This window comes from Sapajus apella, unplaced genomic scaffold (genome assembly GCF_009761245.1).
Source record: "Sapajus apella isolate SASKATOON/1434 unplaced genomic scaffold, GSC_monkey_1.0 scaffold48, whole genome shotgun sequence".
NCBI lineage: Eukaryota > Metazoa > Chordata > Mammalia > Primates > Cebidae > Sapajus > Sapajus apella.
The window spans coordinates 17594478-17614546 of NW_022436988.1; the positions used below are offsets into that span (position 1 = coordinate 17594478).

The 20069-nt window shown below is 41.0% G+C and overlaps 1 protein-coding gene and 1 pseudogene across 3 annotated transcripts in view; both read left to right on the forward strand.

The window, feature by feature from the left end:
* The window catches only part of SMURF2 (SMAD specific E3 ubiquitin protein ligase 2), a 124089-nt gene that overhangs the window by 7749 nt on the left and 96271 nt on the right, over positions 1-20069 (forward strand). The gene's annotated exons all lie outside the window — the stretch shown is intronic.
* Positions 15957-16807, forward strand: LOC116525801 (annotated as a pseudogene). The gene has a single exon (XR_004257830.1). The product of XR_004257830.1 is annotated as a 40S ribosomal protein S3a pseudogene (transcript).

Here is a 20069-nt window from a genome sequence, read left to right on the forward strand (position 1 = left end):
CAAAAAAAAAAAAAAAAAAAAATATATATATATATATATATATTAATTTGTTGTCATATTTGCTAAAAACATTTCCATGGTGAATTATTTGTCTTTTAATATTGGGCATTTTTTGGACATGTAGAAATGTGTTATCTTAGGAATAAAAATCCAACTCTTGTTTTTCCTATTCTATAGTTGGAGGGCCTTTTTTTCTTCAAGAAGTTTGATGAATAAGTATATTTAGTGTTTTTTGAAAATGGTTTAATAAACTATCCCCCCTTCAATTGCTGTTTAGCCATCTCATCATTATTTATTAAACAATTCTTCCTTTCCACAGTGATGTAGAATATTTTCAGTTATGTTAATTTAAGAAGAGTCAGATCTATCTCTGGTTCAGTGTTATACTGTTTTCATTATTGTAGCTTTATAATTTAATGTTCTCATTAGGCCAGTTTTTTTTAAGAGATGGAGTCTTGCTCTGTCACCCAGGCTGGAGTACAGTGGCGTGATCTCGGCTCACTGCAGCCCCCGCCTCTTGGGTTCAAGTGATTCTCTTGCCTTAGCCTCCCTAGTAGCTGGGATTACAGGCACATGTCACCACTGCCAGCTCATTTTTTTGTATTTTTTTTTTTTTTTTGGCTAGAGGCCAGGTTTCACCATGTTGACAAGGTTGGTCTCGAATCCTGACCTCAAGTGATCTGTCCGCCTTGGCCTCCCAATTTTTTTTTTTTTTTTATTGCTATCGTTATTTTTTTTCTTCCACATAAATATGAAACTTGTTAAGTTTAATAAGAAATTTCATTGGGGCCGGGCATGTAGCTCATGCCTGTAATCCTAGAACCTTGGGGAGGCTGAAGTGGGTGGATCATCTGAGGTCAGGAGTTCGAAACCAGCCTGGCCGACATGGTGAAACCCTGTCTACTGAAAATACAAAAATTAGTTGGGCGTGGTGGCACATACCCATAATCTCAGTTACTGGGGAGGCTGAGTCATGAGAATTGCTTGAACCCTGGAGGTGGAGGTTGCAGTGAGCCCAGATCATGCCACTGCACTCCAGCCTGGGCGACAGAGTGAAACTGTATCAAAAAAAAAAAAAAAAAAAAAAGAAATTATTATTAGAATTGCATTACTTTGGGAAAAGAGGCATCTATGCTTATTTGGTTTTCTCAACCAGGATCATGCTATGCTTTTATGTTTATTTAAGGTTTGGCCCATATCACTCACGATAGTTTTATAATTTTCTTCCTGTGTTTGAATTTAATTTCATCTAATTTATATTTGTGTGATTTACGTTGTATTTTCTAATCCTGGTTATTCCTTGTATTTAGGAATGCAGTTATATGTATTTTTGCTTGATTAGAATAATTTTGACTGGGCATGGTGGCTCACGCTTGTTATCCCAGCACTTTGGGAGGCTAAGGTAGGAGTATCACTTGAGCCAGGAGTTTGAGACCAGCCTGGGCAACATAGTGAGACCTTATCTATTTATTTACTTGTTTGTTTGTTTTTTTGAGACTGAATTTCTCTTTTTGCCTAGGCTGGAGTACAATGGCACCATCTTGGCTCACTGCAATGTCTGCCTCCCAGGTTCAAGGGATTCTCCTGCCTCAGCCTTCTGAGTAGCTGCTATTACAAGTGTGGGCCACCACCAGCCTGGCTAATTTTTGTATTTTTAGTAGAGACAGTGTTTCACCACGTTGGCCAGACTGATTGTGAACTCCTGACCTCAGGCGATCCATCCACCTTGGCCTCCCAAAGTGTTGGGATTACAGGTGTGAGCCACTGTGCCCAGCCTCTATATTTATTTAAAAAAACAAAACAAAACAAAACAATTTTGCCAAACATTAAGCCTATTAATGTTTCATTTGATGCTAGTTTTCTTTTTCTTTTTTTTCGAGACGGAGTTTTGCTTTTGTTGCCCAGGCTGGTGTGCAATGGCGTGGTCTTGGCTCACTATAGCCTCCGCCTCCCTGGTTCAAGTGATTCTCTTGCCTTAGTCTCCTGACTATCTAGGGTTACAGGCATGTGCCACCACACCCGGCTAATTTTGTATTTTTAGGAGGAACAGAGTTTCTTTGTGTTGGTCAGGCTGGTCTTGAACTCCTGACCTCAGGTGATTGGCCCACCTCGGCCTCCCAAAGTGCTGGGATTACAGGTGTGAGCCACCATGCCCTGCTGATACTACTTTTCTAGGTATCAGTGTTTTGTAGTTGTTATAGTTAAATGTTAACACTTAAATTTTTTCTTTTCTCTTGGATTTCTCCCCGACATATAAGTAGTTGAACAAAGTGATAAATTTTTTTTATTTTATGAAAAATTTTAAAAATATGAGCAGTCTACTGAACAAGAATAGCTTCAGACAGACTCTGTTTTAGAATAGCTTCTGATGGCACTGACTACCTGTTTTAAAAACCACATTTGGTATTGTATTAAAAAGTATCGAAACATAATCAAGTGTGATTGACAATTTGGTTTGGTTTTGTACAAAAATTGGTAGCATGCATGAAGTTTAAATTTTTGAATAAACGTTGATGATCCATTTTTACGTAGGAATCACCACATGGATGATTGCAATCATGCAGTGCTCTTCCTATTTCTTCCCAAAAAGCTTTCTCTTACCTCTTTGTAGCCAGTCATCTTCTTCCATACCTAGAACTTGTCAACCACTGATCTGTTTTCTGATACTATAATTTTGCCTTTTCTAGAATTTTGTATAAATGGAATCATACAGTCTGTGATCTTTTGGGTAGGGCTTCTTTTACTTTAGCATAATGCTTTTGAGATCTACCCATGCTGGGTATCAGTACTTCATTCTTTTTCATTCCTGAGGAATATTGCATTGTACACCAGTTTGTTTATCCATTTGTAAATATCCACAGACATTTGTTGTTCCAGTTTTTGGCCATTGTGGATAAAGCTGCTTATGAACATTTGAGTACATGGCTCTTTGTGAACATGTTTTTCTTGCCCTTGGGTAAATGAGTGGGATTGTTGCATCATACAGAAAGTATGCATTTTAACTTTTTAAAAATCTGTTGGGTGGATTGCTTGAACCCGGGAGTTTGAGACCAGGCTGGGCAACGTGGCAAAACTCCATCTTTACAAAAAATACAGGTTGGGTGTTGTGGCCTGTGCCTGTAGTACCAGCTACTCGAGAAGCTGAGGGAAGATTGAATGGGCCTGGGAGGTTAAGGCTGCACGCTTTTTTGGATGTCTCAAAAAATTTTTTTTTTCAAAGTTGTGCCATTTTGCATTTCTACCAGCAATGTATGAGTTTCAGTTGTCCCCCGTCCTAGTTAGCACTTGATATTGTCTTTGATTTTAGCCTTTCTAAATTGGTAGGTACAGATATTTTGTTGTGCTTTAATTTTTACTTCCTTGATAACCTACAGTGTTAAGCATATTTTAATGGGCTTATTTATTGTCCATATAATCTTTGGAGAATATTCAAATATTTTGTTCATGTTTTAAAATTGGATTGTTTTCTTACAGAGTTTTAAAATTTCTTTATGGATTCTGGATATAAGCCTTCTATGAGACATATACTTTGCAAATATTTTCTTCTGGACTGTCATTCCCCCTGCCCCACGAAAGATGTCCCACAGAGAAGAAGTTTTGAATGCTGATGAAACCTATCAGTTTTTTTCCTTTGTGCTTCATGGTTTTTGAGTCCTAAGTCTTTTTCTAACCCAGAGTTCTAAAGATTTTCTCCTGTGTTTTCTTCTGCATTAGTTACAATTTTAACTCATACATTTTAACTTACATTTTCAAGTTAATTTTTAGGGTCATGATTTTTTTTTTAATATGAATTTTCCATTTTTGTAGCACTGTTTGTGAAAATACTTTTGTTTCCTCCATTGAATTGTCTTGTTACTTTGGTAGAAAATCAGTTGACAGGCTGGGTGCGGTGGCTTACGCCTATAATCCTAGCACTTTAGGAGGCTGAGGGGGGCAGATCACTTGAGGTCAGGAGTTCTAGACCAGCTTGGCCAACATGACGAAACCCCGTCTCTACTAAAAATACAAAAATTAACTGGGCGTGGTGGTGGGCGCCTATAATCCCAGCTATTCAGGAGGCTGAGGTAAGAGAATTGCTTGAAACTGGGAGGTGGAGGTTGCAGTGAGCCGAGATCGTGCCATTGCACTCTAACCTGGGCAACAGAGCAAAACTTTGTCTCCAAAAAAAAAAAAAAAATTAGTTGATAATATACATATAATTTTATTTCTGGGCTCTTTTCTATTTTCTTTATGATTCTGCCCTTTAAGCTTATTCTTTATAATGTTATGCTATCTTGATTACTATAGCTTTAAAATAAAGCAGCTTTCAAACAAATTGAGTCTTCGATTTAGGATCTTGTAATGCTTTGGAGCTATTGTTTAATTTGTTCAGCCAATAAGTATTTATCATTTTTGATCTGTGGCAGACATTTTTTTTATTATGTGGTACCAATAATGGGGAGATAATAAATCAGAAAAAGCCTAGATTGGGCCCTGTAATTTTCTGTTCAGAATTTCTATTATGGACCTTACATTTTATTTATTGATTTATTTATTTTTGTGACAAGGTCTTGCTCTGTTGCCCAGGCTGGAGTACAGTGGTGCCATCTTGGCTCACTATAACCTCTGCCTCCTGGGTTCAAGCAGTTCTTTTGCCTCAGCCTCCCGAGTAGCTGGAATTTCAGGTGCCCGCCACCACACCTGGCTAATTTTTTGTATTTTTAGTAGAGATGGCATTTCACCGTGTTGGCCAGGCTGGTCTCAAACTCCTGACCTCATGATCTACCCACCTCAGCCTCCCAAAGTGCTGGGATTACAGGTGTGAGCCACCACACCAGGCCAGACCTTACATTTTAAAATTATTAGTCTTTTTCATCTCCTACTGATGTGATGAGGATTGTGACAACCATGATTTAACAAAGTTTGCTCATTTACTAGCTATTAGTCCCCTCAGATAATTTTTGGAAAAAGGTGGATATAAAGAATAAACATATCTAAAATAAGACCATAGACAAGAAAGTTGATTGGTGTGTTAAGTGTGGGTTGGATTATGAATATTTATTTTTTTTGCTTGTGTTATTATTTTTGTGACAGGGTCTCTGTCATCCAGGCTGCAATGCAGAGGCACAATCATAGCTCCCTGCAATCTTAAACTGGGGTCAAACGATCCTTTCACATCAGCCTTCTGGATACCTGGGACTGCAAACATGTACCACCATGCCCAGCTGATTTTTTTTTTTTTTTTTGAGACAATTTTGCTGTGTTGCCCAAGCTGGAGTGCTGTGGCATGATCTTGGCTCACTGCAACCTCCTACTCCCGGGTTCAAGCAGTTCTTCTGCCTCAGCCTTCCAAGTAGCTGGGACTCCAGGCCCCTACCACCCAGCTAATTTTTGTGTTTTTAGTAGAGATGAGGTTTCGCTATGTTGACCAGGCCGGTCTTGAACTCCTGACCTCGTGATCCTCCCTCCTCAGCCTCTCAAAGTGCTGGGATTCCAGGTGTGAGCCACCGCTCCTCGCAGCTTATTTATTTATTTATCTTGAGACAGATTCACACCCTGTCGCCCAGGCTGTAGTGCAGTGGTATGATCTTGGCTCACTGCAGCTTCCACCTCCTGGGTTCAAGAGATTTTCCTACCTCAGCCTCCTGAACTGCAGGCATATGCCACCATGCCTGGCTAACTTTTTTGTATTTTTAGTAGAGATGGGATTTCACTGTGTTAGCCAGGATGACCTCAATCTCCTGACCTCGTGATCCACCCGCCTTGGCCTCCCAAAGTGCTGGGATTACAAGCATGAGTCACTGCGCCTGGCCTTATTTTTTGTAGAGATGGTGCCTCACTAGGTTGCCCAGACTGGTCTTGAACTCCTGGCCTCAAGTGATCCCTTGCCTTGGCCTTCCAAAGTGCTGGGATTACAGGCCTGAGCCATTGATGCACCTGGCCTGTTTTTGCTTGCATTATTTTATGTGTATATTTTTTCCATAAGGCGAAAGGAAGAAACTTAGTTTTATTAAAATATAAGCAGATTTTTAAAAAATGACCATGCATTTCTAGGTACTGTCACAAAGCAGAAATCCATAATGTAGATATTATTTTCTGTGTAAGATATACTTGGTAATTTTTTTTTTTTTTTTTTTTTTAGATGGAGTCTTACACTGCCGCCCGGCTGGCATGCAGTGGCATGATCTCAGCTCACTGCAACCTCCACTTCCTGGGTTCAAGTGATTCTCCTGCCTCAGCCTTCTGAGCAGCTAGGATTATAGGCATGTGCCACCAAGCCCAGCTAAATTTTTGTATTTTTAGCAGAGATGGGGTTTTACCATGTTAGCCAGGCTGGTCTAGAACTCCTGACCTTGTGGTTAGCCAGGCTGGTCTAGAACTCCTGACCTTGTGATTCGCCCACCTCGTCCTCCTGAAGTGCTGGGATTACAGGGGTGAGCCACTGTGTCTGGCCTCTAATTTTGTAGTTTTAATAGAGACATGGTTTTTACCATGTTTGTCGGGCTGCTCTTGAACTCCTGAACTCAAGTGATCTGCCTGCCTTGGCCTCCCAAAGTGCCAGGATTACAGGTGTGAGTCACCATGCCTGGCCATACTTGGTAATTTTGTGAGAGGCTGTCAGAATGTTGTGGAGAGTATAGAATTTGGGGTTAGAAAATTTGGTTCATATCCTAGTTATGCCACCTATAAGCTTTATGTGTCTAAGCGAATCAGTATTTTCTCTGTGCTTGTGCCTTTAGTTATAAATACATGTTTAAGATGACAGTGTTTAGACCAGGTGTGGGGAAAAAAAGTATTTAAAAAGCCCCAGTGTGATGGTGTGTGTGTGCCTGTAATCCCAGCTGTCTAGGAGGCTGAGACTGGAGGATCACTTGAGCACAAGGATGAGGCTAGTCTGGGCAACATAGCGAGACATGGTCTGGAAAAAAAAAAACAAGGCAGTCTTATTTATTTTAGGAATATGGTAAAATAATGTATATGAAAGATACTTTTCAAGGTGTAAAGTTTTAAGTTTTTTTGGCTGTAAGTTTATTCAATGCAAAGTAATCCTCTCCAATTTTACTGAGGTGGCTGACCACGTCCATGACAAAATCCGCCTCTAAACTGGAATTCGGTTGCTGACCCAGCCCCAGCCTCGGCTTTCTTGTTGGCACCAGGTGGCACACCACTCCGTCTAGGTATCTCTGTCGGCTTCCCCTCTTGTGAGTCTTGCAGGTCGCTTACCTTCCAGACCTTTAGGCCGAGGCCTGCCTGTCTCTGGACGGCTGCAGCATAGGGTGGCAGGCACAATCTCTGGGGCAGATGGAGGTAATCACGGAGATACCCTCATTGGTAAGGTACCAGTAGAAATGTCTCCAGTCAAACTGTTCCTTCACGTAGCCTCAGGACTTGAGAGACTGCATGGCCTTCATGACATGAAGGTTGGGCACGTTCTTGCCTGCTAGCTCCAGGTGCTTAGGTGTGTGGACAACCTTCTTGGCCACCATGACTCCCTCCTTAAAAAGGAGCTCATAAATGGCAATCCGGTTCTTCTTAGGCATCAACATCTCAGTGGCTGTAGGGTCTGGGGCCAGGGCTGGAAAGTCAAGGTGTACAGTTTTATGTAAACATTCTTTGTCATTTTTGACCACAGATTTTGTTTTAAAGAAGTTGATCAAAGCCAATGATGTTTTATAGCACGTATGACATTAATCATGATTAATATATATATTAAATGATATATGTCTTTTAAAGTAAGCATTTTGGATTGAAATCCTAACTAGGGAGCGGGAAAAAAGGCATAAATGTCTTGTATACTTTGGAGTGTTAACATATCATGCAGTATTCATGTATTTCAATATTTTATTTTTGAGAGGGAGTCTTGCTCTGTTGCCTGGGCTGGAGTGCAACAGAGTGCAGTGGTGCAGTCTCAGCTCACTGCAACCTCTGTCTCCCTGGTTCAAGCAGTTCTCCTGCCTCAGTCTTCCCAGTAGCTGGGACCACAGGCATATACCCACCATGCCTGGCTAATTTTTTGTATTTTTTTAGTAGAGACAGGGTTTCAACATGTTAACCAGGCTGTTTCTCAAACTCCTGATCTTAAGTGATCCGCCTGTCCTAGCCTCCCAAAGTGCTGGGATTACAGGCATGGCCACTGCACCCAGCCTTAATATTTTAAATATTAAAATATATATTTATATTTTTATAAACAATTTTTATCTTAATATGGCATACATTTAACCAATTAACTGTACTTCTCTGTTTTTTCCATCCCCCAATTTTTGGTCAGAAGTAGAAGAGCTTTGGGGAATAGTTTGGATGGCTCAGGATTTTGGGAGTAGGGTTGTAGATAGAGGAGCTGTTTCGTGCAATCTTTATGACTCAGTAAATTTCCCTGTAGCATGCTGGCACTTTCAAAAGTAGCCTGTAGCGTCACCTCTTGCCAGTAGATGGGGGTATTTCTGCACTGATAGATACCAAGGGTATGTAAAAAGCTGTAGAACTGAAACCCAAAGTCTAAATGAGTGTACTTGGAATAAATGGTGTTGAAGGATTGGAAACTGAAAATTTGACTCCAGCAGCTAATGAAAAATCATACTTGGCTGGGCGCGGTGGCTCACGCCTGTAATCCCAGCACTTTGGGAGGCCAAGGCGGGTGGATCGCGAGGTCAAGAGATCGAAACCATCCTGGTCAACATGGTGAAACCCCGTCTCTACTAAAAATACAAAAAAATTAGCTGGGCATGGTGGTGCGTGCCTGTAATCCCAGCTACTCAGGAGGCTGAGGCAGGAGAATTGCCTGAACCCAGGAGGCAGAGGTTGTGGTGAGCCGAGATCGCGCCATTGCACTCCAGCCTGGGTAACAAGAGCGAAACTCCGTCTCAAAAAAAAAAAAAAAGAAAAATCATACGTTAGTGTGAGCTTTCTTATGTAAACTTTAAATGCTACATGTTGTAGGAGTAGAGTTGCAAATATTAGTAGTTAACTATTCTACTTTTATTTTTGTGTAATCTTGTGTCATCAGGCTTTACATATAAGTTTCTTCCTCCAGTGAAGAAGAAAACACTGATTGGTTGGTAAGATTATTCAGAATTATATGAATCTAATACCATAAATAAGGTTGATAGAACTTTTTTACAGTTGAACTTAGGGAATTTTGTAAAGAAAGAAGGACAAAAACAATGTTAAAGAAAAGTAAAATGATATTTGATACATTCAAAATACTATTTCTAACATAGTACTGGATCTGTAGTACTTCAATAAATTGTATGTGTGTGTGTGTGTGTGTTTCTGAAACAAAGTCTCACTCTGTCACTCAGGCTTATGGTTTGCTACAGCCTTGACCACCTGAGTTCAAGTGATCCTCCTGCCTCAGTCTCCTGAATAGTTGAGATTATAGGTATGTGCCATGATGCTGGGGTAATTTTTAAATTTTTTGTAGAAATGGAATCTTATTATGTTTCCCAGGCTGGTCTCAAACCCCTGGCTTCAAATAGTTCTCCCATCTTGACCTCCCAGAGTGCTGGAGTTACATGTGTGAGACACTTGGGAATTAAAGAATGATAAAATTGAAAAAAGGCTTTCGTGATCTTAAGGACCTCATTTGAAGCTTAAGATCTCTATTTTTGATGTCATTACTGAATTAACTAACATTTATAGCTTAGTAATTTCCACAACATTAAGTTATAAAGATACAGGACTGAAGTGCCCATTCGTCAGCATTTGACTTGAAAAGAACTGTTTTACCACACTCTACATAAATTTCTTAACAAAATGAAGATCACTAATATTCACTGAGATAAAATCTGTTTCTGTGGTATCACCTAAGAAAAGTCATATGTAAGTAGTCTGTCAATGTTAGGAAGATAATTTAACATTATTTTCAGAGCTCTGTGGTTTTAAAGTATTCTTATTTATTGTCTCATTCAATTACTATTGAGATTCTGTTTATTTTTATTTTTTACTTTTTAAGAGAGAGTCTCATTGTGTTTCCCAGGCAGGAGTGCAGTGGCATGATCGTAGCTCACTTATAGCCTAGAACTCCTAGGCTCAAGCAGTCTTCGTGCCTCAGCCTCCTGAGTAGCGAGGACAATAAGCACTCACCACTGTGCCCAGCTAATTAAGAAAAAAAAAATTTAAGGACTGGATCTCACTATGTTGCCCAGGATGGTCTTGAACTCTGGAATTCAAGCAGTCCTCTCACCTCAGCCTTCCTTATAGCTGGGATTACAGATGGGAGCCATTGTGCCTGCCAAGGTATTTTTGTAGGTGTTCTGGACCGGTGAAAATGAAATGAGCACCTTTTATTTGATGAAAAAAGACTATAACCTCCCCCTCTGGGGTTCAAGCGATTTTCTTGCCTCAGCCTCCTGAGTAGCTGGGATTACAGGTGTCCATCACCACACCCAGTTACTTTTTGTATTTTTAGTAGAGAAGAGGTTTCACCATGTTGGCCAGGCTGGTCTTGAACGCCTGACCTCAGGGACTGCCTGCCTCGGCCTCCTAGAGTGCTGGGATTACAGATGTGAGCTACCCATGCCTGGCCTCTATTCCAGTTCTTTAGAAATGAGGATAGAGGTACCAAAAGTTCACTGTGGTAAAATTTGAAGCTTCATATATTTTAATTTTCTATTTCCCAGTTTCTTCTGATTTTTTGTTTTTTTAAGTGTGATTTCCAGCTTAGTTAACCCCAATTGTGTTTTTTTCTGGCCAGAAAGAAGACTTAGATGAAATATGATCATATTTACATATTCATTCAATAAACTTTCTGGGAGTCTTATATGCACCTAACACTGAGGTATAGGCTCTAGGCTCTAGAGTTTTAAGAAGAGGTTAAGATCTTTATCTTGCTTTCCGGGAACTTGCAGTGTAACCAGACAAGACTTGATGGATAAAATAAACACAGTCAGTGCTAGAGTTAGTGCTGTATGCAATGAGGGTAAAATGAAAGAAAGAAAGCCTACCAGGCATGGTGGCTCATGCCTGTAATCCCAGCACTTTGGGAGGCTGAGGCAAGTGGATCACTTGAGGTTAGGAGTTCGAGATCTGCCTGGCCAACGTGGTGAAACCCCGTCTCTACTAAAAATACAAAAAAATTAGCTGGGCATGGTGGCGCGTGCCTGTAATCCCAGCTACTCAGGAGGCTGAGGCAGGAGAATTGGCTGAACCCAGGAGGCGGAGGTTGCGGTGAGCCGAGATCACGCCATTGCACTCCAGCCTGGGTAACAGGAGCGAAACTCCGTCCCAAAGAAAAAAAAAAAAAATGCAAAAATTAGTTGGGCATGGTGTGTGCGCCAGTAATCCCAGCTACTTGGGAGGCTGAGGCATGAGAATTGTTTGAAGGTGGAGATGGAGGTTGCAGTGAGCTGAGATCACGCCACTGCACTTCAGCCTAGGCAACAGAGCTAGACTTGTCTAGGAAAAATTATAAAATTATAAGACATAGTGAAGTTAAATGCTATTTTTCCCAGAAAATTTTTAAAAATTACAGATCTTGGTAATTTTTCTGGCATTTAGCTGTAAGAATTAATGGCATTGCTATAACAAAATTCTTTTCATTCTTTTCTACTTATATGTGAATGGGTTTTCTTTGCGTTTATATTGATGAAATGAAAAATGATAATAGAATTTATGTTGTACCCTGGCTCATTCCAGCAATAAGCAATATTCATTAATAGAAACATTAATTGAAAGTAAGAAAACTCCAACCATCTCATTAAGAGATGCATTTTCAACTGAGTGTGGTGGCATATGTCTGTAATCCCAGCTACTCAGAAGGCTGAGGCAGGAGGATTATTTAAGCCCAGGAGTTTGAGACTAGCCTGGCAACGTAGCCATACCCTGTCTTGAATTTAAAAAAAAAAAAAAAAAAAAATGCTAAAAAAAAAAAAAGAAAAAAAAAAAAAAAGGACATGTAGGTGGGCTCAGTGGCTCATGCCTGTAATCTCAGCACTTTGGGAGGCCGAGGCGGGTGGACTGCCTGAACTCAGGAGTTTGAGACCAGCCTGGGTAACCCAGTGAAACCCTGTCTCTACTAAAATACAAAAAATTAGCCAGGCATGGCGGTGTGCGTTTGTAGTCCCAGCTACTCAGAAGGCTGAGGCAGGAGAATCACTTGAACCTGGGAGACGGAGGTTGCAGTGAGCTGAGATCCAGCCTGGACTCCAGCGTGGCAACAAAATGAGATTCTGTATCAAAAAAAAAAAAAAAAAAGACATGCATATACAATTATTCCCCTCCTCGTCTTCCTGCCCACTTTTATATTTTTCTTAATTATTATTATTTTGAGGAACGAGGTCTCATTATGTTGCCTGGGCTGATGTGCAGTAGCTGTTCACAGGTGTGAGCACAGCAGACATACACAAAAAGACTCTAAAACTTAGAGGCCCCCCCTCTCCCAAAAAATACCCTAATTTTATTATCTCATGGTTTCTGTGGGTCAGGGATTTGGGAAGGGGCTCGGTTGGGTCATTTTGGCCCAGAGTCTGTTGTATGTTTATTCAGATGGTGGCTGGAACTGGAATAGCTGGGGGCTGGCTTGATATATCTCTCGCTTCAGGCTTCAGGTCGTGTCAGAGCCTCCATGTGGTCTCTTTACATGGGCTGGTTTATGGCAGCTTCAGGGCAGTTACACTGATAACAAGGCTGGCTCAGGGCACCAGCAGGAATTGTCCAGGGAACAAAGTGAAAGTTACATCTCCTTTTCTGACTTAGCCTAGGAAGTCCTTGCTGCATTTTACTGGTCACAAAACAGGTTAGTTACAGGCTATTCTAGATTCAACAAGAGGGAACATAAACTCCTATCTCTTGATGGAAGAATTTTCAAAGAATTTGCAGCCATTTAAAAAATTGTTTTCCAGCTGAGGAACAAAAAAAGAAAAAACAGTTGTCACAGGTGGTGGCAGTGCAGCAGGTACTGCTACTTCTTGCTTTTTTTGGATTGGACTATTTATTCTTTGGTATATTAATCTAATAGTACAATTTTTCAGCTTTTGTAATTTGTTTTGTGTTCTACCTTTAAATTTCCAGGAATTTTATTACGGAGCACTTAACAAATGGCATACAAATTTTCAACAGCCTCTAGAAGAGTTACGATAGCTTATTAAAGTATAAAATCCATAAATATGTTGGTAAAGGATTAAAAAGGTCATAGAGAAGCAGATTGGTAAAAAGAACGCAGACACTATCTGAATAATTCATATAAATATGTGAATTTAATTCTTGAATTCTCTGGAATGATTTTTGTATTGAAAAAATATTATAATTCAAGTTTAAGAATAAAAGAATGTTAGTGTTCCCCTATTTTTCAGACGGAGTCTCACTCTGTCGCCAGGCTAGAGTGCTGTGGCGCTATCTCAGCTCACTGCAACCTCCGACTCCCTTGTTCAAGTGATTCTTCTGTGTCAGTCTCCTGAGTAGCTGGGATTACAGGCATGCGCCACCACACCAAGCTAATTTTTGTGTTTTTAGTAGAGGTGGGGTTTCACCATGTTGGCCAGGATGGTCTTTATCTCCTGACCTCCTGATCTGCCCGTTTCGGCCTCTCAAAGTGGTGGGATTACGGGTGTGAGCCCCCACCCCAGCCTCATTGTTTTTTTTAACCATCTACAATTCATTCTCCACAGAGTAGCTTCATGAATTAAAAAAGAAAAAGTATTTTGGCTAAGATCAAGTGTAGTAAAATAAAGTAAAAAAATTTAAAAAAAAGAAAAAAGGGAATTGGCTGATTTTACTTCCTTGCTTCCTCTAGTGTCTTTCCATTATACTTAGAATGAAATAAACACTATCCAAGACCTTGTATAATCTGGCACGATTGACTGGGCTTTCCTTTGCTCATTATGTGTTAGTCACATGGATTTTCTTTAAACTTCTTGAAAAGGCCCATCTCTTTTCCACCTTAGGGCCTTTATATGTATTCTTTATTTTGAAGGAATTTTCTTTCTCTTGTTGCTTCTTATTTTTCTGTGTCAGTTATAATATCTCAAAGAGTTCCTAACTAGTTTGTCTAAAGTAGTCTTTCCTCTCATTATGCTACGTCTATAATATCCTGTTAACTTCAGAGGACTGAACACAATTTCTTTATTCACTTATTTGTCTGTTTATTATCTTTTGAAAAATAAACTTTTGGTTTTAGAATAGTTTTAGAGGTACAGAAAAATCTGTAAATCTAAAGAGCTCTAAATCTGAAGATAGTGTAGAGTCCTGTATTTCCACAACCAGTTTTCCCTATTAACGAATGTCTTACATTAGTATGGTACATTTGTTATAATTAAGGAACCAATATTGGTACACTCTTATTAACTAAAATCCATATTTATTCAGATTTCAGATTAGTTTTTACCTAATGCTGCTCATTGTTTTTTAATCCCTACTAGATGAGGAGCGCCTTCAGGGCAGGGATTGTGTGCCTGTTTCATTTACCTAATGTAATGCTAAATACTAAGGAGGCACTTGGGAGGTATTTCTTTTTTTTTTTTTTTTGAGACGGAGTTTCACTCTTGTTACCCAGGCTGGAGTGGAATGGCGCGATCTCGGCTCACCGCAACCTCCGCCTCCTGGGTTCAGGCAATTCTCCTGCCTCAGCCTCCTGAGTAGCTGGGATTACAGGCACGCACCACCATGCCCAGCTAATTTTTTGTATTTTTAGTAGAGACGGGGTTTCACCATGTTGACGAGGATGGTCTCTATCTCTTGACCTCGTGATCCACCCGCCTCAGCCTTCCAAAGTGCTGGGATTACAGGCTTGAGCCACTGCGCCCGGCCTGGGAGGTATTTCTTAAATGACTACTGGAAAGAGGTCTTAGAGTTTGCAGTCTAACTTAAACTTTCCCGTTTTAGATGAGAAAATTGCTTGAGGAGGTATATGCGTCTTCTCCAAGTCCCATGGGTAGTTCATGGTATAGTTGGTATTAGACACCACATCTTGTGATAATCCAGTTTGCTATTATCTCTTTGAAACTAATGAAGCTTGATTTTCTTTTCATTTTTTTGAAATGAGTCTCTGTCGCTCAGACTGGAGTGCCGTCTCGTGATCTTGGCCTAATGCAACCGTTGCCTCCTGGGTTCAAGTGATTCTCCTGCCTCAGCCTCTCAAGTAGCTGGGATTACAGATGTGCACCAATAGACCTGGCTAATTTTTGTATTTTTCGTAGAGACAGGGTTTTGCCACGTTGGCCAGGCTGGTCTTGAACTCCTGGCCTCAAGTGATTCACCTGCCTCAGCCTCCCAAAGTGCTGGGATTACAGGTGTGACCCACCATGCCCAGCCTGAAGCTTAATTTTTAAGACCTAATCTGAGGATCTGGGAGGGACCCTAGCAATGTGTTCACCTGGTTATTTAAAAAAAAGTTTTATTGGCATATAATAAATGAATGAGAAAAGTGCAAAGATTATAAGTGTGTAGTTTAAGATTTTTCACAAACTGAAAGCACCTATATAACGAGCACCCAGATCAAGAAACAGAACTTTGCCAGTATGTGGTCACATATTTTTGAAGAATTTGCAAATGTAAGTTAATCTAAACCACAGTCAGCTAAGAAAGCTGTCTTTTTACCCCACTTCCCCTTTGTTACACTTTTCCTTATGTTGGGTGGCATTGGAATGGCTGTGGGCACTTTTGGGGTCTGGCTATGGGGAAATTGACTTGAAGATATATTTAGTTGGATTTTAGCAGGATACGTTTATGTGGTTCACAGTCTCTCTGTCTACAGTCAGGGTATTACTAGCCATCTCAGTATGGAGATAGTTTCTGGGAATATTCTCTCTGTTGTGCTAATTCATGTGGCATGGTGACAGAAACCTGCAAAGCTAGAGGTGATCTAGCAATATGAATGTGTCCTATGGCATCTGGCACCCAAAGTGTGTGGTTAATAGAGGAAAAACAAGATTTGATGCCAAAAACCAGTCTGGGGAAAATTCTTTAAAATTTTATGGCTTCATATGAAAGAAACTTTTTAATAATTTTCCCAGGTTTGACCATAGTCCTAAGTTTATATAACATTACTGGTGAGCACCATGGCGGTTGGCAAGAATAAGCGCCTTACGAAAGGCAGCAAAAAGGGAGCCAAGAAGAAAGTGGTTGATCCATTTTCTAAGAAAGATTGGTATGATGTGAAAGCACCCGCTATGTTCAATATAAGAAATATTGGAAAGACGCTAGTCACCAGGACCCAAGGAACCAAAATTGCATCTGATGGCCTCAAGGGTCGAGTGTTTGAAGTTAGTCTTGCTGATTTGCAGAATGATGAAGTTGCATTTAGGAAATTCAAGCTAATTACTGAAGATGTTCAGGGCAAAAACTGCCTGACTAACTTCCATGGCGTGGATCTTACCCGTGACAAAATGTGCTCCATGGTCAAAAAATGGCAGACAATGATTGAAGCTTATGTTGATGTCAAGACTACCGATGGTTACTTGCTTCGTCTGTTCTGTGTTGGTTTTACTAAAAAACGCAACAATCAGATACGGAAGACCTTATGCTCAGCACCAACAGGTCCGCCAAATCCGGAAGAAGATGATGGAAATCATGACCCGAGAGGTGCAGACAAATGACTTGAAAGAAGTGGTCAATAAATTGATTCCAGACAGCATTGGAAAAGACATAGAAAATGCTTGCCAATCTATTTACCCTCTCCATGATATCTTCGTTAGAAAAGTAAAAATGCTGAAGAAGCCCAAGTTTGAATTGGGAAAACTCATGGAGCTTCATGGTGAAGGCAGTAGTTCTGGAAAAGCCACTGGGGATGAGACAGGTGCTAAAGTTGAACGAGCTGATGGATACGAACCACCAGTCCAAGAATCTGTTTAAAGTTCAGACTTATAATAGTGGCAAATAAAAAGTCTTATTTGTGGGGGGGGGGGGGGGAACATTACTGGTAATGGCCCTGTGTTAAAAGAAAACTTTTCTAAGTCATCAATAATAACAACAGGCTGGGCATGGTAGCTTATACTTGTAATCCCTGCACTTTGGGAGACCGAGGCAGGCAGGTAGGTTACTTGACATCAGGAGTTTGAGACCAGCCTGCCCAACATGATGAAACCATGTCTTTAATAAAATTACAAAAACCACGCCAATTTTTGTGGGCGTGGTGGCTCACACCTGTAATCTCAGCACTTTGGGAGGCCGAGGTGGGCTGATCACCTGAAGTCAGGAGTTCAAGACCAGCCTGACCAGCATGAAACACTGTCTCTACTATAAACACAAAAACTAGCTTGGCATGGTGGCGGACACCTGTAATCCCAGCTACTTGAAGGCTGAGGTACAAGAATTAGTTAAATCCGGGAGGCAGAGGTCGTAATGAGCCAAGATTGCACCACTGCACTCCATCCAGCCTGAGTGACAGAGCGAGACTATCTCAGGCAGCAACAATAAGAACAAAAATATGTTCAGCTATGCTAGAAGGACTGAATTATTTTTCTTTTATCACTATAGAAATAACATTATAAAACTCATGGGAGCCGGATGCAGTGGCTTATGACTGTAATCCCAGAGCTTTGGGAGGCAGAGGTGGGCGGATCACTTGAGGTCAGGAGTTAAAGACCAGCCTGGCCAATATGGTGAAACCCTGTCTCTACTGAAAATAAAAAAAATTAGCTGGATTTGGTGGCGTCTGCCTGTAATCCTAGCTACTCGGGAGGCTGAGACAGGAGGATGGTTTGAACGTGGGAGGTGGACTTTGTAGTGAGTCAAGATCGAGACCTGCACTCCAGCCAAGGTGACAGAGCGAAACTCTGTCTCAGAAAAGAAAAAAAAACTCAAGGGAAAGTGTGGTGCTGGTATAAGAATTGAGATATAGATCAACGGAATGGAATTGAAAGTCCAAAAATAAACTCATACATTTGTGGTCAGTTTTTTTTTTTTTTTTTTTTTTTTGACAAGGGTCCAAAAACCATTAAATGGGGAAAGATTAGTCTTTTTAAAAAATGGCTTTGGGGCCAGGTGGTGGCTCACGCCTGTAATCCCAGTAATTTCAGAGGCTGAGATGAGCAGATCATTTGAGGTCAGGAGTTCGAGACCAGCATGGCCAATAGGTGAAACCCCGTTTCTACTAAAAATACAAAAATTAGCCAGGTGTGGTGTTTCATGCTTGTGGTCCCAGCTACTGGGGAGGCGGAGGCAGTAGAATCACTTGAACCTGGTAGGCAGTGGTTACAGTGAGCCAAGATTGTGCCATTACACTCTAGCCTGGGCAAAAGAGCGAGACTCCATCTCAAGAAAAAGTAAACAAATAAATAATGGTGTTGGACCAACTGGATTTCCACATGCAAAAGAATGAAGTTGAGTCTCTACCTCATATGTGAAAATTAACTCAAAATGGATTAAAGAGTAAATGTAACAATGAAAGCCGTAAGTCTCTTGGATGGTTTGGTGTGGTGGCTCATGCCTGTAATCTCAGCACTTTGGAAGGTCGAGAGGGTGGATTGTTTGAGGCCAGGAGTTCTAGACCAGTCTGGCCAACATGATGAAACCCCATCTCTACTAAAAATACAAAAATTAGCCAGTGGCGGTGGAGGGTGCCTGTGATCTCACCTACTTGGGAGGCTGAGGCAGGAGAATTGCTTGAACCTGGGAGGCAGAGATTGCAGTGAACTGAGATCTTGCCGCTGCACTCCAGCCTGGGCAACAGAGCAAGACTCGGTCTCAGAAAAAACCTTCTTAGATGGAAACACAAGACCTTGGATTCTGTCAATTAAAAAAAAAAAAATCTTATTTTTGTAAAGATGAGGTCTCACTATAGTGCCCAGACTGGTCTCAAACTCCGGGGCTCAAGAGATCCTCCTGTCTCAGCCTGCCAAAGTGGCAGGATTATAGTTATTAGCCACTGCATCCAGCCTAGACTCTGTCAGAATTAAAAACCTCTGTGTCCAAAAGGACACTAACAAGAAAGTTAAAAGATAATTCATAGAATGGGAGAAGATATTTGTAAATCATACCTCATAAGGGTCTACTATACAGAATAGTACACAGAATATATAAAGAACTCTTGTTTTTTTTTTTGGGGCGGGGGGAAAGTCTTGCTCTGTTACCCAGGCAGGAGTGCAGTGGCACGATCTCAGCTCACTGCAGTCTTCGCCTCCTGGGTTCAGGTGATTCTCCTGCCTCAGCCTCCTGAGTAGCTGGGACTACAGGTGCACACCACCATGCCCGGCTAAATTTTTTTGAGACAGAGTCTCACCCTGTTGTCCAGGCTGGAATGCAGTGGCACACAGTCTTGGCTCACTGCAACTTCTACCTCCTGAGTTCAAGCGATTCTTCTGTCTTGGTCTCCTCAGTAGCTGGGATTACAGGCGTGTGCCACAACGCCTAGCTAATGTTTATATTTTTGGTAGAGATAGGGTTTCACCATATTGGCCTGGTTGGTCTTGAACTCCTGACTGCAAGTGATCCACCCTCCTCGGCCTCTCAGTGCTAGAATTATAGGCGTGAGCCACAGTGCCTGGCCTGATTTTTTTAATTTTTAGTAGAGATGGGGCTTCGCCATGTTGGCCAGGCTGGTCTTGAACTGACCTCAGGTGATCTACCCGTCTTGGCCTCTCAAAGTGCTGGGATTACAGGCGTGAGCCACCGCACTTGGCCATGGAACTCTTAAAACTCCAAAGGACAAACAGTCCAGTTTTAAAATGGGCAGCTAGCCAGGTGTGTTGGCATATGCCTATAGTCTCAGCTACTTAAGAGGCTGAGGTGGGGGGATCCCTTGAGGACAGCCTGGGGAGCATAATGAGACCACATCTCAAAAAAAAAAAAAAAAAAAAAAAAAAAGGCAATGGGTTTGAATAGGCAGTTCTCCAAAGAAGATATATCAGTGGCCAAAAAGCACGTGAAAAGATGCCCAATATCATGAATCATTAGGGAGATGAAAATGAAGACCACAATGGGATACCACTTCACGCCCACTAGAAGGGTTATAATAATGGGAAAATAACAAATGTTAGCAAGGATGTGGAGAAATTGGAACCCTCATACATTGTTGGTGGGAATGTAAATAGTTCAACCATTGTGCTAAACAGTTTGGCAGTTTTTTGAAAAGTTAAACATAGTTACTGTATGACTCAGCAATTCCATTCCTAGGTATATACATAAGAGAACTGAAAACATGTTTACACAAAATCTTG